A 26,227-nucleotide genomic window follows, 5' to 3' on the forward strand; every position below is an offset into this window, starting at 1 on the left:
TTGGAGAAGTGTCTATTCAGATCCTTTGCCAATGTTTTAATTGGGTTGTTAGTCTTTTTATCATTGACTTACAAGTGTTCTTTATATATTCTCCATAGGAGTCTTCTATCTGATATGTGATTCGCGAATGCTTTCTCCCATTCTGTGGGGCATCTTTTCACTTCCTTGATGGTGTTCTTTGCAGCACGGATTTTAATTTTGATGAAGTCAAATGAATCTGTTTCCTTTATTGTTTGTGCTTTTGGTGTCGTATGTCAGAATCCTTTGCCAAATCCCAAGTCATGAAGATTCGCTCCTATGTTCTCTTCTAAGAGTTTTACAATTCTTACATTTTAGTCTTTGATTCATTGTGAGTTAACTTTCATGCCTGGGGGGAAGCGAGAGTTCAGATTCATTCTTTTGCATGTCGTCGTCCAGTTGTCCCAATGCCATGTTTTGGAAAGACTATTCTTGCCTAATTGGATGGTCTTGGCACACTTGTCGAAGCTCGGTTGACCGTTGATACACAGGTTTACTTCTGGATTTTCGATTCTATTCCACTCATCTGCATGGCTATTCTTGCACAGTACAGCATTCTCTTGACTACTTTTGCTCTGTGGTAAGTTTTCAAACCGCAAAGTCTGGGTCTTCCTACTTTATTCTTCCTTTTAAAGACTGCTTTGACTATCTGGTCTCTTGGAAATTTGAATGAGTTTTAGAATCCGTGTGTCAGTTTCTACAAAGAAGTCAACTGTGATTCAGATGATGATTGTGTTTTTGTTGCATCTTGTCCAGCTCGGAAATTCCTTCCTCAGTTGAGTCCAATCTACTAGTGAGTCTGTCAGAGGCACCCCTAGTTTCCATTGCACTAGAATGAGTTGTCATTCTTGGAATCCCATCTCTGTTCACGTTGCCCGTCTGTTCTCGCACGGATTTTAATCGTGGTAACTTTAAGTGGGTGGTCTGATCATTTCAACTTTCCTGCCATGTCTGACTTGGTTCTGATTCTTGCTCTATCATTTCAAACTGATTTTTTTTCCTTTTAGAATGCTTAGTAATTCTGTGTTGAAAGCTGGGCATGATGTCCTGGGCAACAGGTAGTGTAGTGAATAAGCCTGTGGAGGTGAAGCGTGTGGGGAGAAGTGCTGTCGTCCTGACCGGGTCTCAGTCTCTTAGTGAGGCCACAGACCCCTGGAATGAGAGCCCAATGGGTGCTTCGCAGTTCTGGCCCCACCCCTTAGGTGGGACAGAATGGCTGGAGGGGTGAGGGGGGCTGGAGGTGGGTATCTCCCTTTCCCTGGGTCAGTGAAGCCCCGACCAAGCCCCAGAAGTTAGGCTCAAATAAAACAGTTTCTCTGCAGGCAGGTCTTGTCAGGGTGTGCTGGGCTATTTCAAGGTGGCTCCTTTCCCCTCCCCCTGCCAGAAGTGCCAGGCAGATTTCCTCCTGTTTTCTGGAGCACCTGGAAGAGCTTCTGGAGGCAAAATCCACGAAAGCATGTGTGCCCCACTGGAGTTTTGTCCCTCGGAGCTGTCCACACTTAGACTCTGCCTGTTGCTCTATTACTATGTGTGCCAAATTACAGGTTAGCTTTTCCTCCCAGGTGTGGGTTCCTGGAAGGTCTCTGCCCCAGTAAGTCGTGAGTTTCTGTATTTGCCTGTCCCTCTAATTTGGGGGGAAGTGACCCCAGAATTTTTTGCCTGTGGTCTCAGCGTTTTAATTTCTTTAATTGCTGAAAACAAATGGGTACCGAAAAGAGTACATTAAGCACTTAAGCCGCAGGAACAGATTTGAATACTGAACGGGTTATACACGATCATGCACCTGAGCTTCCTTCAGAACAGAGGAATCTACTTAAGGTCCGTGGAGTTTCCAGAACGCAGGAAAAAAGGTCAGTCTATCAGGGTTGCTTCCCTGGTCTTTCTGTCTCGGTCCGTTCACCCACACGTTTGTGGGGGGCAAGGATCTGTGCTAAGGGCGATGACTTCGGTAAGCTGCCTTCTTCCCCTCATGAGCAGATCCTAGGAAACCCCTCCGTGCAAACTGTGACGATAGTCACAATCATTTTGATCCTAACAATAGACCTAACTGACCACCTGGAGAACCGCACCTGCAAAGGCAAGGACAGGAGGCTAACCCGGGTGTGACGGCACAGTTTGGAGTCAAACCTCCAGTTTGGACGTGCGCAGCTCACCCCTGCAGTCCTGGATGAGCTCTCTCTCTCTCGTTGGAAAGTTAGGATCACAAGAAGACACAGGAAAAAGTGACAGTTTCAGAAAACCACGGGGAAAAGTAAGGGCAAATGCTATTTCAGTGAGAGGCGATGGATAGTCTCAGGAAATTAGAAGCCAGAAAATTTTTAAATGGTCTGTGCTGAGACTGTCCACTAATAGAGGGTTTAACTAGCGACGTGAAAGATGAAAACTCAAATTGTGTGGAAATGTACATTCTGACCCCAATTTGAAGGCCAGAGAGGGAAAGCGCTTTCCCGGGCAGTAATGAGCCCCCTGCGTGGACAGGCGTCGCCCTGGGACCTCAGGGAACCATCGTGGGGGAGGGGGGGCTGAGCACTAAGCCTGTCACTCTTCCTAAGAAGATAAATATACAGTCCGACCATAATTAGCGAGAACCTCTCGGTGCTTATGTTTATCACCTTTTCCGGCTAAATTAAAATTATTGAAAAACTTTGGTTTTAGTTATTCTAAATGTTTTGCTTCTAATCATAAAACATTATAACATAGGGAATATGGACCATTTGTTCTTGAAAACTGAGGATTTCCCAATTATTTTTATACACCATTATTACAATATTACTGTAATATGCTGTACTTTTCATGTCCATTACTTAATTTTGTAACTGGAAATTTCTATCTTTTAACCTCATTTATCTGTTTCACCTTTCCCCCACCAGCTTGGTCTCTGTATTTAAGAGTGTTTGTTTGGGGCACCTGGGTGGCTCAGTCGGTTGAGTGTCTGACTTCAGCTCAGGTTCATGAGTTCGAGCCCTGCGTCAGTCTCTGTGCTGACAGTTCAGAGCCTAGAGCCTGCTTTGGATTCTGCGTCTCCCTCTCTCTCTGCTCCTCCCCTGCTCGTGCTCTGTCTCCCTCTGTCTCCAAAATAAATGAAGATTAAAAAAAAAGAGTGTTTGTTCATTTGTTTTGTTTTGTTCTAGATTCCATATATAAGTTAAACCATATGGTATGTGCCTTTCTCTGACTCATTTCACTCAGCATGACACCCCCTAGACCCATCCGTGTTGTCCTAAATGGCAAGATTTCATTCCTTTTTGTGGCTGAGTAATATTTCATTGTGTATATATACCACATCTTCTTTATCCATTCATCTGTGGACAGACATATGAATTGCTTCCGTATCTTGGCTATTGCAAATAATACTGCAATAAAAATAAAAGTACATATATCAATTTTAATTTTTATACATTGTAACCGTTTTGGGGAAACACTGCAATAATTGAAACACTCATACAGTACCAGTGGGAGTGCAACCACACTGAAAATACCATGATCCAGATCTTTCTGGGCCCCCATGACCTCACCTCCTTAGAGGTCACACACGTTTAGCATCCTGCACTGTTGTTCACGTGTGTATGTCATACCCTGGGTCTATACTCAACAGAAATGCACGGAAGACACGTGCAGAAATGTCCACAGACCCGTTATTATAACCCGAAGTGGAGACAATTCCAGCGTCTACAACCCTCAGCTAGGTAGGTCCCTCACTATATATTCATATATATGACACGACGTGATGTGGCATATGACATGGTTTGACATGACGTGATGTGGCATGGCATGACACGGTGTGACCTGATATGACACGACACGGTGTGGCATGGTCGGTGTGATGTGATATGACATGACGTGCTGTGAACTGACATGACTGGATGTGAACGGATGTATGATAAATGATATTTACTGCTGCACGGAGGACAGACAGACCACAGCTCCCCGCACCGTGGGAGAATCTCACAGTGTTGAGTAAGGGAACCCAGACCTAGGAGTGCATATTGCTCTACTCACACGACAACAGGCTCATGGACGTGTGGGGCTAGAAGTCACACAGCGATTTCCTTGGGAGTGACCAGGCAGGGGTGCAGAGGGGCCGGTTGGTGCTGGTCACGTTTGACATCATGACCTGAGTGGTGGTTACATGCAGTATCTATTTGGGGATTAGTCGTGTAATCCATCACCATAGATTATATGCTCTGTACACTTTTATCTACATTATACTTTGGGTTTATTTTATTTATTTAAAAAAAATTTTTAATGTTTATATATTTTTTGAGAAAGAGAGACAGAGCATGAGCAGGGGAGGGACAGAGAGAGAGGGAGACACAGAATCGGAAGCGGGCTCCAGGCTCTGAGCTGTCAGCACAGAGCCTGACTCGGGGCTCGAACACACAAGCCGCGAGATCACGACCTGAGCCAAAGTCGGACGCTTAACCGACTGAGCCCCCAAGCACCCCTACACTTCAGGTTTAAAAAGATATTTGGTAAACGACTGAGAGAGTCTGGCCACTATGGGAAAGTCTCTCAGGAGGTGTGAGGTCCGGGGGTCCAGAAAGGTCCAGGTGACGAGGAGCCATCTGAAGAGCTTTGGTTTTGCTCTGAGAGGAATGGGGGGCATCGGAGATGGCTGAGCAGAGGAGGTCTGCTGTCTCATATTTTGCAGTGCACATTCTGGTTGCTATGCTACGGGTATACGCTGGGCTGGGGTCAAAGGACAGCAATATGGTACAGAGTGTGCATTTCAGATTCTGATGCACGTCGGTAAGTCACCGTCCACGGAATCTGCACAACTTACAACCACACTGGCACGTTCCCACCTTGTCCCTGCATGGTGGGCTCTAAAACATCGGGTGTTCATACACTTGATGGGGAGTCATAATTTACATTTCCTGTATTACGGATGAGGTTGATCTTTTCATGATTTTGAGAGCCACTCGCAGATCCTTCTCTGTCAACGGTGTTTGCGTGGCGTCCCTGTTTTCCTCCTGCCTCCACCTGTATTCTTGAATATTTACACGTGTTCATACATACAAAAAAAAAATTAGCATTGTCTGTGATTTGAGCTCCAGCCATATATCTTACCTGTGTCATAAGTTTTTAAGTTAAAAGCCCTTTCTCACTCAAAAATCAGCATTAACTATAATAATAATAATAAAAGCTTAAAATTCTGGGGCATCTGGATGGCTCAGCCGGTTAAGTGTCTGACACTGGGTTTCTGCTCAGGTCGTGATCTCATGGTTTTGTGAGCTTGAGCCCTGCATCCTGCTCTGTGCTGACAGTGTGGAGCCTGCTTGGGATTCTCTCTGTGACTTTCTCTCTACCGCCCCGCCCCCCCATGCTGTCTCAAAATAAATAAACTTAAAAAAAGTTTTTTAAAAACATAAAATTCACATTTTCTTCCAATACTTTTGTGATTTCCTTCCTTCTTGTTGTTTAGATCTTTATTCCACTTAGAATTTATTTTGGTATGAAGCGTGAGAAAATAATCCATTTTTTCCAAAGTATGAAAACAGGAGCGTGTTAAGGGCACATATTGTGGACATATATCGTTTGGGTCGAATTCTGTCTCCGCCAATTACTAACCCCATGACTCTGTGCAGCGACTACTCTCTCACGACACCCGTAACCTGTCCACCCAGAGCGGATAACAGGATAATTCGGGCGAGCCGCTCAGGCGCATCGCCATTTCGAGGCCACCTTCAGGTGAGCCCCGTACCAAGCTGACTCACCTGTGAACTGAGCCTGAACTCGGCCTTCCGCCATCAGTGGCTCATGCAGCCACGGGTATGAGTTGAGGAGAGCCGAGGCCGTGGTACGGAGGCATCACATGAGAGTCAAGGACACCTGATCACACAGCTTGCTTGTGTCTGATGGCCCCACTTATGCTCCTTTCCTGCAAACCACTTTCATCACGCAGTGGCTTGTGGCCAGCCTGTTTGCGTGGTCCAGTGACTCTGTCAGAATGCGGGTCGTGAGGGGCGACTCCAGGTCCGTGGCCACTGGCGCCCCGTGGCCAGGCGTTCTGTCTCTACCAGCAGCGAACCAAGGCTGTGGTCAACTGCAGGTGAACTGAACTCGTTTTGGAACTCCAGAGGCTTTCATTTGTCATTTCGACCACGGTGTTGGCCATAAAATCCACATGGCATCTATTCCTGCTATTGAAATCTCTGACAGCGTATAATCTGCTGGGTCCTGTGGCCTGGGTCTTGGCTGGACCACGGCCTGGACCTGTCATGGCGCTGTTCCCCATTTGCCCCCCGCTGGAATCCATTTTCATTCCCTGTGTGTGGACCGAAGCCGTATTCTCAGGGACGGAGCGTGCTGCTCCAAAATCCAAAGAGGATTATCACATGATGTGCTTTCTCATGTGGGGCCAAGATGCCACAACTTGTCCTTTATTAGACAAGCTGCCCTGACCGCTGGACCCCTAAAAGTTTCACTGAGGTGCATGCTCCTGAACGCATTAGGGTTTGTCTGCCATACTCTGGAGTGTGGGGATTAGCAGGGCCTCCGACAGTCTACCTGCTTCTTGCTGGCCAGGCCAGAATGATATCGCAGAGAGCTGGTCAGGGTGAACCACTTCATGACAGAGGGCAGAAGAGATAACACAGCTCAATAAGGGAATGTAAACATATGCTCTTTCCAGTTTTATGGGAACGAAACTTGCCGGCCTGCTTTCCTGACAGACATGGGAAGGAACGCGTCCATTAAACCGTGGGCCTCATGTGACGCACCTGCAGCCATGCTGGCTCGCTCTGCCGCTGGCCCAGAGCTGTGAGTGCAGCCATACCTCCCTGAGCTTGAGAGGGACTCTGTCCTCCAAGGGGCCAGAGGGTGAATTACATGGAGACAAGGGTAGTGGGACTGCTACTATTACCTGCTTGAGCTCCTTGAGTGTAGCACTAATCTTTCCTGTTCCTTCTGGGATGCGATATTGGTTTTTATTTCCTATCTTGCCTGGGACCAGGGTGGGGCACAGTTTCAGAGGCTTCCGCTTGGTACTCCTGATACCATGCCTCTGACCCCACCCGCCAAAGACCCGATGTGGGGTTTGCACCACCTGCCCGGTAGATCTTTCCCAAATGACAGCCTTGTGAATCTGCAGAGCTGATGGACAGTGGCCTGGGTTCCATTTATTACCTGACCCATATGCCCCAACTCTAACAGAAGGGTAGTAATGACCCTGCAGGTCTCCAGGTATTACTGTCAACTCGGAACCTGTGTCCAACGACCCTGGAGGTGTTTGTGTATTCCGCTTTGCCTGGTGCACGGTTACCCAAGGAAACGGCATGCATCCCTTAGTGGGGGCCTGGGGTATCATTCCCATGCATTCTTGCCTCGGTGTTTCGAGAACCTTCCTCCTGAGAACATGGCCTTCTCTTCAATCCTTGAGTCTTGGGTCCAAAAACTGGCTCACGTCAGGAGACTGCACAAGGGGGTACTGCTCTCCGTTTCCCATTCTTCCATCCTTGATTTCTTTTGATAAATGGAGCAGTAGCCTGCCTGGCTATTTTGCCCCCAGGGATGCAAAGTTCTGTAGACCATCCTCCTAGTTCTGAAGGTCAGGTCTCACTCCAACAGGCCGCCACTCCAACATTGCCAGTCGTGATGATAATTGCATCCACCTGGCTTCTGATCTTGAAGGACTGCCACCTGGCCCCTCCCTTTGCGGAGTCCCGCCATCCCTGTGGCCAGCGTGGGCCCAACTCTGCAATGGCATCGCCCCCCATCGGGCCTGGCCCACACAGGACAATACCCGCCGAAGGCCCTTGCGATGCTGGTGCCTCGTCTTGTACATTCTTTCTTGTTTTGGTAAAAGGTGAATTTTCCATCTGGCGGGTGACCTGGCCTTGCAGACTGTGTCCGCCCCCGCATGCCTACTTCCTTGTCTTTCAATCCCTCTTTCCACAGTCTGCCATGCAATCCTGGCACTTCAGCTCACTTAGCACGGGCCATTGATTTTTCCGTGATTCCAGGAAACACCCCAGTAGCGATTTCACACCATCACGTGCGGCTTTGCCAGGATGCTGAATCCTGTATCTCAAAACTGCTTCCAAATCAATACACTCCTCCGTAGAAAAGCTTTTGTCCGGGACTCGAGCAGACATTCCTCAGAACCAGTCCTGCACATTCTCTCCTGGCTCCTGCATGTTACCTAAATCTTAGAACTCCTCCTCAGACCCGGGTCACTGGAGCCACGGCACGACCCTAATTATGATCTAACGGCCAGCAAGGATGGGGCGAGTATTACCAGGAAGCAGCCCTGCATTCTCTTTAAGGAGAGAGCTTTTGTTCTTAACAGGAAGGAGTGGGCGATTCTGCAGGACGGGCCTTCAGGGGAACATGAGAACTCACTGGCCCACATGTCCACCAACCCTTGTGACAGGGTTCCATTCTTTCCCACTCAGAATCCTGAACTGCCTTGGTTGGGAGCTACACCTTGATCTCTTGGATTTGGCTACCCTGGTGCAGTGCCTCTGTTGATGTACTGAATAATGCCCCTGCCCCTTCCAAAGAGACCCGTGTCCCAATCTCAGAAACTTGAACATGTTAAGCTCCACGGCGAAGGAAAATTAGGGCTGCAGATGAAATCCAGGTTGCCAGTCAGCTGACTTCAAAGTAGGGAGGTTATCGAGATTTTCTGGGTGGTAATCCCTCCCTGTCCTACCCTACCCCTATGGCACTGACCTTGGCCAGCACTGCCTTCTGCAGCGGAGGTAATGGCCAGGGGGAACTGGCCTGGAAAGGACATCCACTGACAATATTAATATCAGGGACACATGTCTGTGCCCATCACACTGTGAGAAGGACCGAACTGTTCACAGTGTCCCTTACTGAGGATTTCCCATCAATTTTTATTTAATATTTTTCACTTGTGGACCTTGAGGATATATAATATTTCTCAGTGAGGTCATACAAAATCTTTTTATTGACCTCATTTGCAAAAAGCATACACCTGGATGGAATGAAAAATATCTTCCAAATACTCAGGTAAAAATCACTGTCTACCTAGAATTCTGTGTCTTTTGCATAAATACTGATGGAAAGATCCTCACAAGAACAGACTGGCGGGAAGGAAATTTCGAACCCACAAGGAAGGAGGCACAAGGTGTAATGAACAAATACATCACTAAATAATGAATGATCCTAAAAGAGAAGACAAACACTTGGGAGTCTGGAAACACTCGGAAAGTCCTGAAGTAATAACACAGATGACACGTGCAAACAGAATTAAATTCAAGTGGTTTAAAAGTACTTTTGTTCCTTAATAAAGAGATAGAAATGTTTATTACATTTTGACGCTCTTAAGTAGGTAATTAATATTTAATGGCAATAACTAAGAAGTATAGAAATAGAATGTTTAACAAGCTGGTGAGGTAAAAACAAGTTGGTAAAAATATGTCAAAATATATCAATGATCACTGTAAATGTAAATATTTTAAAGTTTTCCGTTAACCAGGGAGGCCAGAATAAAGTTTTCAAATAATATTTTCCATATGCATGTTATAAGAGACACATAAAACATGACAGAAATGTCAGAAGAGATGGCTAAAGATATGCCATGTGAACATAAACAAGAAAAAGCAATAGCAATATTAATATCACAAAACATAGAATCAAAGATATGAAGTCAAAGATCTCTCTCAGGTGTGAGGTAGTCGTAAAAAGTCTCAAAAACTTAGTGTCGTATGTTCCTAACAATATAATATCAAAAAACATAAAGTAAAAATTGGCACAATTCTATAAATGAATAGAAAAAGCTACTACCTTACTTAAATGTTTTTATCACACTATTCTCAGAAATGAATAGATGTAGCAAACTAGAAAACAAAACAACATACACAAACTTGACAAGCTTGATCTGATATTAATCTAATGTATAGCCGCCCAACAATGAAGGAACACACAATTTTTTAAGCATGGAAAATGGAAATTTACATGGAAATTTCATTTACAGGAAAAAACATTTCATCACAAAGGAAGTTTCACGATACCCTCTCAAAAAAATGATCATTCTGGGCGCCTGGGTGGCTCAGTCGGTTAAGCGTCCAACTTCGGCTCAGGTCATGATCTCGTGGTCCGTGAGTTCAAGCCCCGTGTCGGGCTCTGTGCTGACAGCTCAGAGCCTGGAGCCTGTTTCGGATTCTGTGTCTCCCTCTCTCTGACCCTCCCCCGTTCATGCTCTGTCTCTCTCTGTCTCAAAAATAAATAAACGTTAAAAAAAATTAAAAAAAAATGATCATTCAGACTATATACTTGAAGTGCAATTTAATAGAATTAAAAATCAACTCCAAAATATAGTAAAACAATTCCTCCTGTAAATTTGTAAATTTTAAAACACATGTCAAAGTATTCATGAATCAAAGAAGATATTACAACGGAGGGAAGAAAATGCTGAAACGTTAGTCAAGGTTCTACGGAGAAACCGCATGTAGGGAGCGGGGGCTGGTGCTGGCACTCAGGGCCTGAGGACCAACCCGCTGATGGCGAAGGTCCAGTCTGGGTCTGAAGGCTGACACCCAGGTGCTCAGAGGCCAGGAGACCGACATCTGGCTCCAACAGTCAGAGAGGACGGTTCACCTTCCCCCTCCTTATGGTCCTATCAGGTCCTCACCATACTGGGTGAGGCCCACCCACATCTTCTTTACTGTGCCCCCCAATTTCCACGCTAATCTGGCCACTGACTTGATTTATGTACATATGTTTATATCCCTCATTGTCTGGAATGCAAACATTCGTCAGCCAGGGGATCCGGGCACATCTCAGTCTTAACTGAGGCTTGATGTGCCTTCTTGCACAAGGGCATGTTCAACCATGGATCTCACGTTTCTGTTTGACTTGAGAAATACTTTGAGTTGCCTTTGGGGATATCACAGTGTAAGGTTATTCCTGTTCATCAATATGTACTTAGCACCTATTATGTTCCAGACCTTAGATCATTGACTGATCATCTCATCATAGCAAAGCTATTTGTTACTGAGATATTTGTCTGTTCACAGCCAAGTACTCATGAGACATGTGTAAGTAGCCTGTGTCTCCTTCCTCGCTCCCTCTTCCCTCCTATGGCCTTGTGTCTTCCTTGCCCACCACTTCACGGATACTTTCTGGAGAAGTCTCTGGTGGTGCCCACATCTCCAACTCTAACAGTTATGTCCCTGTTTTCATCTTGCTCAAGTTTTTAGTCTCATCTGAGAGAACTGAAATGTCTTGAAACGCTTTTTTAAATGTTTTTTTTAAGTTTATTTACTTATTTTGAGAGAGAGGGACAGACAGAGAATCTCAAGCAGGCTCCTTGCTGCCAGTGTAGAGCCCAATGCAGGGCTCGAACTCATGAACTGTGAGATCGTGACCTGAGCTGAAGTTGGATGCTTAACCAACTGAGCCACCTAGGAGCCCTGAAATAATTTTTTTTGATGCGTGTTCCCTTGGATGTCCTTTTGCCTAACTGGCTATTTTCTTCTTCGATGGCTCTTCTGCTCCACCCCAACCTTCAGCTTACAATCGTGCAGTGTCCAGACCTGAGGTCCACTCTCACCTCTGCACACACTCTTCCCCTGGGTGTCTTGTCCTTTCTAAGAACTTCTTGACAGCATTTCCATGCTGGTAACTTGTAAATGCGTGTGGCCCACCCAGACGTCTCCTCCAGGAATCAGGTTTCTCTATATCCCACTTGTCACCTGAAACTCCACCTTTAATCCTCCACACATGCTCGGAATGGTTGTCTTGGTGTGCTCTGAAAATCCGCGCCTTCTCTGGCTTCCTGACACCACCATCTACCAAGTTGCTCGTGCCAGACCCTCTGTCCTTCACCCACGTATGTGCCGATTAGCACTTCCTATGGACCCTCCTTTAAACACGTCTTAAACTTTCACTGCCATCCCATCAATTTCATCTTCTGTATCCCCTTTTCCAAATTTCCACATCAGACTCCTATTCGCTTGCTCTTCTTCATACTTTCAGTCTTTATCGGTAACATACGCACATTATCGGTAACCCACTTACCCAACGCCAGACCCCATGAATGTGCCCGCAGCAAGGTGACCCTGCCCTAGACTCCTGCCATGCCCTGTCCCCTCAGTCAGCACCCTCTTGGGTCATAGCCTTCCTTTATTTTTAAATAGTTTTATGGCGTCAGTAATATGCTTAAACTATATAGAGTTTAATCTTCACTGATTTCCCAGACAATCAATGAAATCATAACATGCATCAGAAAAGAGTGTGATCATCTTAAATGTACAGCACAAATCAGAGGTGTTCAGCTCAGTAAAGCTCAACAAATTAGAACAGCTGTGTGATGAGAATCCGATCAAATCAACAAGCAAGATATTTGTGGCTCTCGGAGGTCCCCGCCAGTCTCTCTTCACCCCCTACTCCCCAAACTAACCACTATCCAGGCTTCTAACACCATGGGTTGGCTTCCTCGGCTTTTCAGCTTTGTATAAATGAAATCTTGCAGAGTGTATGCTTTCTGCCTCAGCTCCACCACTCCACACTGCTTGCGAAATGTGTCCACGTAGTCACGCGTGGTCGTGGTTCACGTATCCTCATTGTTGTGCCTGATTCCACTGTGGGATGGCCCCCGGTGCTGGGCCGTTCCGCGGTGGTGGTTGCTGGGACAGCGTCACCTGGAGGCCTTCGGGACTAGTTCTGCTCTCAACCTATTTGTGCATATCTTCGGTGAGCGTACAGGTGCACCTTGCTCTCAGGTGTGTACCTGCAGAGGAATTCGGGTTGTGAATTTCTGGAAAATAAGTGTTTACCTTTGGTGAATACTATTTGTGTGTCTGCGTAAATCATTCCTGCTGGCAGGGTGGATGAGTCCAGCTCCTCCACATCTGCACAGATGCTTCAAATTTCAACCTCTGTGTCTTTAATCCATTCGAGGAAGGAATGGGAGTGGTATCAGAAGTTTTGGTTCAATTCTCATTTCCCTGATGAAAAATTACACTGAAAACCTTTTAAAATGTACCTAGTCAAATCTTCTGTCCATCTTTCTAAGTAAGTCATTTGGCTGGTAAAATTTATTTATTGATCGATGTTTTGGAATTTTTTATATGTTACATAAAATTTCCAGTCAGAACAAATTATGTGTACATAAGTTATGTGTACATATACGTGTGTACACACACAAGGTTTGATGGGCAGAAGCTCTTTATAAATTCCAACCCATCCATTTTCTCTTCATGGTTAGTCCTTGTGAGTTTCTCTATTTTTCTCACTTCCATTTCTGTTAGTATTTATTTCTCTAGTTTAAAGAGCTATGTATGCATACATATATATGTATGCATATATACATCAAATATAATTGATGTGATATACTTCACACGATGTGTAATTCACTCATTTAAACTGTACAATTTGGTGGCTTTTAGCACATACACAGAATGATGCAGCCATCACACAATTTCTGTCAGATCATTTCCATCACTCCCAGATGCCCTATGTCTTACCCATTTCCACTCAACCCTCTTAGTCCTGTTGGGTACTGGTCTTTTGTGACTTGGTTCTTTCTTTCTGCATAATGTCTCCAAGTCACATCCATGTTGTACAATGAATCATATAATAATTTTATTATTTGGCAAATTTTTTATTGCCAAATAATATCCCATTTGGAATGAAATGGATATACCACATTTTATCTCCCCATCCGATAACTGATGGACATTTGGGTTGTCTCCACTTATTGATTTCTTTGGCGAACAAAGCTGCTATAGACCTTCATGTACAGTTATAGTGCAGTTGTATGTTTTTATTCCTCTTAGGTATGTCCCCAAAAGTGAAATTGCTGGTTCATGTGAAATTGGAAAGATGAAAAAGAGAATGTGTTTAACATTTTAAAGGAACTTCCAGGTAGTTTTGTGAAGTGACTACCATTTTATATTCCTACAAATAGTGTATAATGGTTCCAATTTCTCCCTATTTCTGTTAGCATTTCTTATAATGTCTTTTCGATTGTGGCTATAGATGTGAAGTTGTATCTTGTTGTGGTTGTGATTTGTATTTCCCAGATGACTAATGATGTTAAGCATCTTTTCGTGTGCTTATTGGCTATTTGTATATCTTCTTTGTAAAAATGTCTATTCCGATCCTTCATCCATTTTTAATTGGGTTATCTTTATTTTTATTGTTGTCAGCGTTCTTTATATTCCAGTCCTTCATGAGACGTGTAATTTGTTTATATTTTCTTCCATTCTCTGGACTGTCTTTTTCACTTTCTGAATGAGATCTTTGAGGCACAAAAGTTTTTAATTTTGAGGAAATCCACTTTATCTACTTTTGTTGCTGTTGTTTGTGCTTCTGATGTCATATTTAAGAAACCACTGCCTAATTCAAGGTCACAAAGATAACATACTTGTTTTCTTCTATGACTTTTATGCTTTTAGTTCTGTCTCTTGATTCATTTTTAGTTGACATTTTACATACAGTTTCAGGTGGGTGTCGACTTGTTCTAGCGTCATTTGTTGAAAAGACTGTTCTTTCCCTCAGGTAATTGTTTTGGGCATCCTCGTCAAAATCAACTGACCATAGATGTGAGAATTTATTTCTGGACTCTCCATTCTGTTCCATTAATCTGTATGTCTATTCTTATGCCAGTGCCTCATGCCAGAACCACACTTACTAATTTCTGTGGCTGTAAAATAAGTTTAGAAATCAGGACGTGAGTCCTCCAACTTTATCGTCCTGTGGAAAGATTTTTTGGGTATTCTGGTTCTCTCGGATTCCATATGAATGTTAGGATCAACTTGTCAGCTTCTGAGAAAATGGCAGGCCGGGATTACAATAGATATTGTATTGAATCTGCGGATTAATTTGGGAAATGTTGCATTTTACCAACATAAAATCTTGACCCATGGCCATGAGCCGTTTTTTTCATTTACCTGGAGCTCTTTCATTTTCTTTCAACAACGTTTTGCAGCTTTCAGAGTGTAAGTTTTGCATCTTTTATTAATCTAATTTCTAAATATCTTTTTGATGCTGTTGTAAATGAAATTGTTTTCTTAATTTCATTTTTGGATTTTTTATTACCAGTGTATAGACATAAAATGGGTTTTTGTATACTGAGGTTGTTGAATTTATTTATTCATTCTTATACTCCACAGTGGGCTTCTTAAGGGTTTATATATAGGCAAGGTCGTGCCGTCTGCAAATAGAGGTGATTTTACTTCTTCCTTTCTAATCAGAATGCCTTTTATTTCGGTACTTTGCCTAGTGGCCAGATCTTCCAGCACAATGTTGAATAGAAGCAGCCGAACGTGCCAGTTCGGCTCCTTATGTTGGTAGGCAAGTACTCAGTCTTTCACACCAAGTGCCTTGGCAGCTGTGGGTTCTGTAGATTTTCTTTGCCAAGCTGAGCAATCTTTCTTCTGCTCTTGGTTTGGTGTCCTTTTACTATGAAGGCATGGTGGATTTGACTTTTGTTAATCTATTGAGATAATCATGTTTTCTGTTTTTCATTCTGATAATATGATATTGTGTCACGAGGTTTGCACATGTTAAACTAACCTTGCATTCCTGGGATAAACCACACTTGGTCATTGCGTACCATTTTTTTTATACGTCACTAGATTTAGTTTGTTATTATTCTGTTGAGGGTTTTCATATCTAGAGTGTGGCTAGTATGTGTTTTAATTTTAAAAATAAGAAAAGTAAGATTGACAGAAGTTCAGCACATACTCCATAGTCACACAGTTGGAACACGGGAGAGGTAAGACTGAAGCCTCGGATCTGCCTCATTTCAAAGTTTTTCAAATGTTTTTCAAGGACTTTGAGTTTGGGTGACATTCTTGACTTCTAAAACTGCAATTCTGAATCAGAAGAAGTATATTCTCTATCATCATGAGGACTTATTTTATCTCTCAGAAAGACTGCTTTCTTTTTAAAAAAGATGTTATGCTGTCTGAAAAAATATGCTAAAAATACCAATCAAGCTTTCTGACTAGTTCTCCATAGATAAAAGTACAAAAGATATTATTAAAAATCAAATAATTTCTATACTGTGATGAAGAGAAATGCACCATGTTGCATTGTAGGTAATTCTTCTGGAATTTTCCAGATTTAATTTTGGGTTCAAATGGAAAATTAATACATATATATTTTAATCCCTAACCCTTATTTCCCCCATCTCCCCACCTGCCCCCCCCTCTGGTAACCACCAGTTTGTTCTCTGTAGTTAAGAGTCTGTTTCCTGGCTGGTCTCTCTCTCTCTGTCTCTCTGTCTCTCTGTCTCTCTCTCTCTCTCTCTCTCTCTCTCTTTTGTTTTCTTTGCTCATTTATTTGTTTCTTAAATTCCACATATGAGTGAAATCCAATAGTGTTTGTCTTTGTCTGACTGGCTTATTTTGCTTAACATTATACTCTCTAGCTCTATCCGTGTTGTTGCAAATGGATTCATTTCATTCCTTCTTATGGCTGAGTAATATTCCACTGTGTATATATACCACATCTTCTTTATCTATTCATCTATTAATGGACACTTGAGCTGTTTCCATGGTTTGCTATTATAAATAATGCTTCAATAAACATTGGGGTGCATGTATCCCTTTGAATTAGTGTTTTTGTATTCTTTGGGTAAATACCTAGTAGTGCAATTGCTACGTTGTAGGGTAGTTCTATTTTTCACTTTTTGAGGAATCTCCATGCTGTTCTCCAGAGTGGCTGCACCAGTTTGCATTCCCACCAACGGTGCACAAGGGTTCTTTTTTTCCACATTTTTGCCAACCCTTGTTATTTCTTTAATTTTTCATGTTTATTTATTTATTTTTGAGAGAGAGAGAGGGCGTAAGTGTGTGGGGAGGGTGCAGAGAGATAGAGGGAGAGAGAGAATCCCAAGCAGACTCGATCCTATCAGTGCAGAACCCGATGCGGGGCTTGATTTCACAACCATGAGATCATGAGCCAAAATCAAGACTCAGATGCTTAACTTGCTGAGCCATCCAGATGCCTTCAACCCTTGTTATTTATTATCTTTTTGATTCTAGCCATTCTAATAGGTGTTAGGTGATATCTCATTGTGGTTTTTATTTGCATTTCTCAATGATTGATGATGTTGAGTATCTTTACATATGTCTGTTAGCCATCTGGAAGTCTTCTTTGGGGAAATGTCTGTTCATATCTTCTGCCTGTTTTTTAATTGGATGATGATGATGATGATGACAATGATGATGATTGGTATTGAGTTGTATAAATTCTTCGTATATTTTGGATAGTAACCCTTTATCAGATATGTCATTTGCAAACATCTTCTCCCACTCAGTAAGTTGCCTTCTAGTTTTTTTGATTGCTTCCTTCACTGTGCAGAAGCTTTTTGCCTTGATGAAGTCCCAATATTTTATTTTTGTTTTTATTTCCCTTGCCTCAGGAGACATATCTAGAAAAAGTTGATACAGCCAATGTCAAAGAGGTTACTACCTTTGCTCTCTTCAAGAATTTTTATGGCTTCCAGTCTCACATTTAGGTCTTTAATCCATTTCAAGTTTATTTCTGTGTATGATGAAAGAAAATGGTCCAGTTTCATTCTTTTGCATGTAGCTGTCTAGTTTACCTAACACTATTTGTTGAAGAGACTATCTTTTTCCCATTGCATATTCTTCCCCACTTTGCCAAAGATTAATTGACTTTATAATTGTGGGTTTATTTCTGGATTTTCTGTTCTGTTCCATTGATCTATATATATGTCTATTTTTATGCCAGCACCATACCGTTTTAATTACTATTGCTTAGAAACATAACCTAAAATCTGGAATTGTGATACCTCCAGTTTTGTTTTTCTTTTTCAATATTTCTTTGGCTATTCTACATCTTATGTGGTTCAATACAAGTTTTTGGATTGTTTGTTCTACTTCTAGAAAAGTAATATTTTAAGATGTATAAGTTCCATAGGAATAACATTAAGTAAAACAGATCAGTTGATAAATTATACATAGGTAATAGATAGATTTTTAAATAATTTTTTTATATCTATCACTTTTGGGCTTAGAATTAGGCCATGGAGTCACTAATTAAAATAATTTTTGTCCTATTAATCATATTGCCGTAACACACCTACATTTCTGCTGGCTACCGTCATGTCACGACTCAATTTTTTTTGAGATTCCTATGATTCATTGCAAAATTCTAGATCCAGTACCCCTTTCCAAATTCACTGATACTTGGCTTTAAATAAAAGTTTTCAACAAAGCTTCCGTTTGGCATTATTTAAGTCACACAAACCAGTTTTGTATTTTTCTTAAATTCCCTCATCACCTAGTACACTCCTGGGCGTGTGTTAATTTAATTAAAATAAAAACATATAAAATTACTTTGTAATTTCCAGAACACTTTACAAATATGAGATGTCAGTAATGATGAAGATAGTAATGCCCACTCATTAAATATGTGTCACGTTTTGTGTCTTTGTAACGCTCTTTCACTTTGCAATCTCTTACAATCTCAGAGTCATGTTTGTACATAGGACAATGTATAACTGGGTACTTAATTACTTATTAAAGATCATGATGAATTTTAAAAAGGACTTCTAGGTGCCTGTTGACCTAGAAATACCAGGTTACATGCAAAAAAAATGTCAAGTCTATAAAGAATTCTAGGGCCAATGAAGACTGATGTTGACAATGAGATATTTCAGGTACATGTTCTGAGGATGAAAATGGCTGCAGTGAGGCCCCGCTTATGATGGCTACAAAACGAACTGCTAGGTGAACCCATAATAATGCGTTTGTGGAATGCATAGGACAATGCAGCTGCAGCTCATAGACTTGATGACATTGAGGCAATTTGTTCAAGGACGCTAGTTACAAAATGTGAAGGTAAAACTGGTCAGGTGGCCTTCTCCCGAATGAAGTGTTCCCTCTGGTGTACAAAGAATGATAGCTCACCAACTGTTCTGACTCACTAGTACACAGCTGCCAAACCCAATACTTCTATTGAGAAAGAAGATGGTGCACCTTCTGTGGCAAATATGAAGTTATTCATTAGTTCATTTTTTCAAAAGCAAGTCAAAGAGCAAGTCAGTGGAAATCTCAACTCAAAGCGACTTCAACATCATCTTCTTCAACAAGAAGTCTAGAAGTAGTCTGGCTCCACAGCTGGCTAGTTACACATCGCAACCACACAATTGAGACCCCGGTTTCTTCCTCTAGACATGTCAGTCCTCCTCAGGATGCTAGCTTATCACTCAGCTTAGCCACATTCATGGCTAGAAGACAGCTGTCATTTCGGGCATTACATCCAGATGGTCAAGTATTCTCCTGAGGCAGAAGAGCCAGTCTTTCCTTGTGTCTCTTAGCTAAAGCAAGGCCAAATGTCTTTTTAGAAACACCCGCCAGACTCCTCTCGGACCCTATGGGCTAGGATTGTGTCAGCTGCTCACGCTCAAGCCCCTCACCACCTAGAGGACTGGGAACACCGTGATTGGCTCCAGTGAAGGAGGCAGCCGGACACCTAGAAAATCAGGGCTCTCTCTACCGGCAGGAGAGAAGTGAGGAAGGGTTCTGGGTAGACAACCAACAGAAGCTCCTTCCGTTCTCCACCCAGAGGTGTGAGATGTCACACAGCAAGGGTGTGCTTCTCCTTCCCCCCAAATAAATACGGGTGCAGTGTTTTACATGAGTTTCCTTCTCAACTGGAAGTTTAACCTTGGTTTATGACTTTCCTGACCCTTCAAAATAAAGATAACGAAAGTCTTTGGGGGAAAATAACTCAAGTGCCATCACACACTGGAGCTTTGCAGCAAGAGCGATTTCATCTGTGGGCTGGATCCTGGGTTAGCACGTATGACTGCTACCTAAAATCCTCTCATCACATGCCTCTCCCCGGGGGTTTCTGATTGCAGCAGTTGTGTTTCCTATTATGTCTGCATTAAACATGAAATTTCAGCTGCTGGAATTCAGCCTTCCCTCTCCTGACAAGATTGCAAACAGCTTAGCTGCAACCATTAGGATCAACATAAACAGTCTCACGAAAGGAGCAAATGAGTTCAAGTGCACAGGGCAGAAGACTCATAAAATTTGGAGGCCACTCTAAGAGGTGAAATTACTGGAGTGTCATCGTCAGATCCAAAAGAGAATGAGGAGAAAGGTCTAGATCCTTTTCGGTAGGGCCAGGAAATCTCCATCGGAAGCAGGTCATGTCACCAGGGCTGGTCCCCGTGGGCTTCTCCAGATAAGAAGGACTCAGTCGAGATGTGGAAATCGCATGGGTGACCCCACAAATGAAGCCTTCCTGATCTTCTCTGTAAGCTTATCTCAAATGGTGTCACACCCGAAAGAAACTCAAATCTGACTCCAAAATCTTGAAAGTATTATGTCTCAGCTAGAGGAGAATTGGCAGAGAAAATAACACTGAATAGCATGAAAAGCTTCTTCAGGATTCTCTTTTGACACCTCTGTTCCTGTCTGCTTCGCAGCTACTCCAGCCCTTCTTTCTGGTGATTAAAGCCTAAAGACCTGTCCAGCCACCTGCTTTCTTTCTAAAAGCGAACAATTTCCCCACTATTCCCTCCCCCAATCCAAAGCTCCATCAGGGTTTCTCAACCTCTGCACTGTGGACATTTGGGGCCAGGTAATTCTTCACCGTCGGAGGCTCTCCTGTGTGCCACAGATGTCCCCAAGCACGTATGGCCTCTACCCACCTGAAGCCGGTAACACTGTCCTCAGACAAGCAGCAGAAGTGATGTAGACTTTGCTACACTTCTCTGGGGAGACCCAATTGTCCCTGATTAAGGGCCACTGCTCTCTTGGGTTTCTGGACCTACCCTTAGCCTAACATACCCCCATCTATATCCCCATGTCCCGCGTCCTCTGAGCAAAACACAGAACTTTCGTTGGAACCCATAGATCATTTTTCTCTTCGTCACATGAACAGTCAGGTGGACACTGAGAGTAAAAGAAAGCCCACGGGGTGCCTGGGGGGCTCCGTCGGTTAACCATTCGACTTCGTCTCAGGTCATGGGCTCAGGTCTTGATCTCAAGGTTCGTGAGTTCGAGCCCCACGTTGGGCTCTGTGCTGACAGATCAGCCTGGAGCCTGTTTCTGATTCTGTGTCTTCCCCACTGTCTTCCCCTCCCCTGCTCATGCTCTGTCTCTCTCTATCTTTCCATAATAAATAAACGTTAAAAAAATTTTTTAAAGAGTATAAGAAAGCCCAATATTGATGCCAGAGGACTGGTATGTTTGCACACTCAAAACACAGGGCCAGAGTAAGAGGATTAGTTGTAAGGCAAGAGGTGCAAAGCACAGGAAATTAAGAAAAATGGGAGCAGAGGCGAAGATAGAATTAACCCAGAAGGTTCGGGTCTGGGTTCTGGAAGAGAAACAGACTCCCCGTGGCTGACTCCTTTTGAGTGACAACTATCTGCAGTAGGTGCCGGTTGGTCACTTTGGAGGAAACTGGATGGGACCAAAATGAGAAAAGACAGAAGAAGAAAGAGATGGTTATAGAAGCACAGCCTCAGGAAAGGAGCTGGAGGAAGGACAGACCAGCTGGACTGGACAGCTCGGTAGGGCCCGCATCAGGTGTTCTAAGAGTCCCAGACATTCATGCTAACGGTCCTTTCTATTCAGGATGCCTTACACCTGAAGAGTATAATTCGGTTAAAACTGCTTTTATTATCTCATTTTACAGGGAAGGAAACTTACAGGCACAGGAGTAGCACAACGTCTAGCCTCCAGGAGCTTAAATGCTAATTCATTTGGAAAAACCAAGTGAAAGGTCTAAGAAAAACATTTTAAAAATCAAGTCAAATATAGAATATCACAAAACAATGATATTCTTTTTTTAATTTTTTAAGCTTTATTGTTGAGGGACAGAGAGAGAGAGAGAGAAAGAGAGAGAGGGAATCAGTGTGGGAGGAAGAAAGAGAGGACACAGAATCTGAAACAGGCTCCAAGCTCTGAGCTGCCAGCACAGAGCCTGACGCGGGGCTCGAACCCATAAGCCACAAGATCATGACCTGCGCCAAACTCAGACAGTTAACTGACTGAGCTACGCAGGCACCCAAAACAATGATATTCTTACAGCAATTACAAAGAGAGTGGTACATCATTTTAAGAGGGAAATAAATCGTCACCACCACCTGGCTTGGAATATAGACTGTCTGGAGAAGAAGGGAGACACCAACTGATACCTCATTTAATAGCTACCCCCCACGAAGCAGATGAGATCAATCACGTGACTGAGACGAAACAAATATAACGCAGCTGATCCACGGTTCAAATCTCTGTTCCCACCCCTATCCTTAACCAGGCTTTCCCATTTCGTCTATATTCCTACATTGGGCAAAACTCTCCTCCTGAAGGTTGCAGGGAAGATGTATTTACTAAGCTATCATTTGAAAATTCCAACTGAACATACATGTATACAAAGTAGACAAGTCATAAGTACACAGTTCCATGAATCATACGTAGGTGGATACCACCGAGGTAAAGAAATGGAACCCTACCAGCACATTCGACCCCATCTCTGCCCCTTTGTCCAGTGATGTCCCTTTTCCTGGAAGGTAGCTGCCATTCTGTCTCCTAAAATCATAGAAATCAAACAAACCATTGAGCATCTGCTCTTTTTTGCCCAGCTTTGCTTTCTCAACATTTTGGGTGTGAGATTCACCCACGTTATGGCTCCATCGTGCTCTGTTGTGTGTGTACACAGCAACTTATGTGTCCCTTCGATTTGGGGAGGGCATTTGGTGGAATTCAGTTTGGGACTAACACTTATAGCTCTATGAGCATTCTGAACCCTTGCTTTTCTTGGTGAACACCTCTGATGTTCCCCGTTTGGCTGGGATGTGGAATTACTGAGTGTATATATATGTGCACAGTTTAAGGGAGATTCTCCTAGTTTTCCAAAGTGTTTGCAAAGTACCCCAATGTGACTCAAGTTCACTTACTTTGTCTGCTGTCTAGTTTTGCGTTACGTGATATGCCACAACATACTTATTCATTCGACCCCTCATGTCTTTTGGTGCTCAGGTGCAGCCGTTTCTATCACGTGTGACTAGAATTGCATTATGACACCTAACTGACATGCCAGCAATAGCTGCGTGGCCATCAACTTTTGAGAGTTGACCTGTACCCTTATTTACCGTCTTGGAGGGACTATATTTCCACTTACCATTCTTTCCTTACCAATTGGGTTAGAGGCAATCTCCTGTGGTTACCAGAATAGATTCTGACTCCAGAGTCGTGGCGTTGAATCTGAGTTTTACCACTTACTTAGTTTTTAAATCCTTCTTGGTTTCTCCATATAAAAATTGAAATGATGGGGGATGCCTGGATGGCTCAGTCTGTTAAGCGTCCAACTCTTGATTTCAGCTCAGGTCATGATCTCAGGTTCTGTGCTGACAGTGTGGAGCCTGCTTGGAATCCTCTCCCCCCTCTCTTTTTGCCCCTCCCCTCCCCTCTCTTTCTCTCTTCCTCTCTCAAAAATAAACATTAAAAAAATGGAAATGATGATAGTAAAAATACTTCATAGAGTCACCAGAGTGACCAATGCACTCATATATGTAAATACCTAGTACCCTGCCCAGTTGATAATAAATTGTGTGTAAAATATTAAGTTAAATTTGTTGTTATTATTCTGATATTAACTCCATTTAAATATAGTAGATATTACATATCACATTCAATAAACATATACTTAATGTAATTATAATGTGATTTCTTAACTCATCAAAGTTAGTCATTATCTATAAAATGTGTTTTATAATTAATAAGGATGCAGCAGCCTTACATCACTATCCCTCATCTGCCAACATAGTTATATGACAATTTCTATTAAATTAGCAGATATTGATTACATTATGCGTATTGATCACACTGTTGGTTACATTATGTGTTCTAGTTTCCTGGGCCTGTCGTAACTCATTACCACAAACTGGGTTGCTTTAAAAAACAGGAATTTATTGTCTCATCATTCCAGAGGCCAGAAGTCCTAAATCAAGGTGTTGACAGGCTCTTCCTCCCACAGAGCCTGGGGGAGAGTCCCTCTTTGTCTCTCCCAAGGCTCCAGTAGTTTTCCAGCAGGCTTTGGTGTTCCTGTGCTGTAGTTGCTGAAGTCCAAGCCCACGTGGTCCTTCTCTCTGTCCCTCCCTCTGTGTCTTGTCTTCCTGTAAGGACACCAGTCATACTGGATTATGGCCCATCCTAACAACCTCATCTTAACTTGATTACATTTCCAAAGGCTTTATTTCCAGATAAGGTCATGTTCATATGTGCCACAGTTAGGACTTTAACATATCTTTGTGGGGGACACAGTTCAACCCCTAGTATACAGTTATATAAATATTTCATGGCAACCCTAGTAGAAATGTACCCCTACTCTATTTCTTCTATATGTTTTTCCTGACTATTCTCCCAACGATCCTTCAGCTGTGCCGTATCTGTAATCACTTCCCACCAGATGATCCGTTAAGCGAATACTTGGCCCCTTCCTTTTCCAGGATGCTTCCTTCAGGGTCTCCTATTCTTCTCTTCCAGGTTGTGCTGGTTTTTGCTTAGACCCACCAACCTATGTCCTACTTCCCTCCTGTGGTAGGGCCAGTGCTTTCTGCATTCTATACTGACTTTTTCTTGGTTTGCTCCAGACTCTCATTGAAATATATTCTCCATTGTCTTCCAAAGGAAGAATGCATATTGGTCATTCTCTTAATCCTTGAATTAAAGAAAATAAAATTACAGGGCCTCCTGGGTGGCTCAGTCAGTTAAGCGTCCAACTTCAGCTCAGGTCATGATCTCACGGTTCCTGGGTTCAAGCCCTGTGTCAGGCTCTGTGCTGACAGCCTAGAACCTGGAGCCTGCTTTGGATTCTATGTCTCCCTCTCTCTCTCTGCCCCTCCCCTGCTCATGCTCTGTCTCTCAAAAATAAATAAACATTATTTTTTTTTTAATTAAAAAAAGTACTTGATTCTATCTATTTCATGGTCATTTGATAACTTGGCTAGGTATAAAATTCTACATGGGGATATTTTTTGTCTCTGAATTTTGAAGGGAAGGCTTTGCTATTGTCTAGCATAAAATGTCTTTCTTAACAGGCCAATGCCTTTCTAGGTTTTGATCTCTTGTATGTAATTGCATTTCTTCATCTGTCTGTGGAAGTCTTTAGTATGTTTTTTCTACTCTTCCCACTGATAGACATATGTAGAGAGAATATACATTTATTTTGACTTTTTGTATTACTAATTTTAATGGCTTTTCCTCATCATCTGTTCACTTTTCATAGCAGACTGCTCTTTATAGATGCAATGCCGTCTCTTATCACTCTAAGATTTAGAATTTTTCAGTGTTCCTTTTCCTTCCTGCATTGTCTCTCTTTCCTCTATTCCGATTTTATTCCAATTGCATTTTTTCCCTTTCTCATTGAAAACTACTTGCAGATGTTAAGAAGTAGCTGGATTGGGGGAGCCTGGATGGCTCAGTTGGTTGAGCATTCACCTTTGGCTCAGGTCATGATCTCGTGGCTCGTGAGTTCGAGCCCCACATCTGGCTCTGTGCTGACAGCTTGGAGCTTGAAGCCTGCTTCGGATTCTGTCTCCTTGTCTCTCTACCCCTCCCCACTTGTGCTCTGTCTCTCTGTCTCTCAAAAATAAATAAATGTAAAAAAAATTTTAAAAGAGGCAGCTGAATTTGTATCTGTGAATAATGTACTGAAGAGCTAATCAGAAATTCAGCGTGCGTAGATAAAGCTTGCTGAATGGTTAAAGTCATCACAGAGAGATCAGGCAAGGGGACAGACTGCCATTTCATTTTAGGCTCCTGAATGTATGTTGATGGAGTTGAGTTTATTTGGTTTCTCCAGAGAGTAATCCTCCACTGTCTATATGCCTGGGGGTATAGACTCTAACAGCTGAAGAGCTAATTATCTTAGGGTCTGTCTTTAATATAGTATTTAAGAAACTATCCTGTTTCCAAGGCCCTCAGTCTACTTCCTTTTATTTTATTTTATTTTATTTTATTTTAGAGGGAGAGAGAGAGAGAGAGAGAGAGAGACAGAAAGAAAGAGAGAGAACGAATGAATGAATGAGGGCAGGGGGAGGAGCACAGAAAAAGGGAGAGAAAGAATCTAAAGCAGGCTCTATGCTCAGTGTGGAGCCTACCACTTGGCCCAGTCTCACGACTGTGAGATCATGACCTGAGTCATGACATAGAGTCGGATGCTTAACAGGCTAAGCCACCCAGATGTCCCTATTCCCTACTTCCTTGTCTTCTTATAAAGTAAACCACCATTCTGTTGC

Source organism: Panthera tigris, chromosome A3 (assembly GCF_018350195.1).
Source record: "Panthera tigris isolate Pti1 chromosome A3, P.tigris_Pti1_mat1.1, whole genome shotgun sequence".
In the NCBI taxonomy this organism is placed as follows: Eukaryota; Metazoa; Chordata; class Mammalia; order Carnivora; family Felidae; genus Panthera; species Panthera tigris.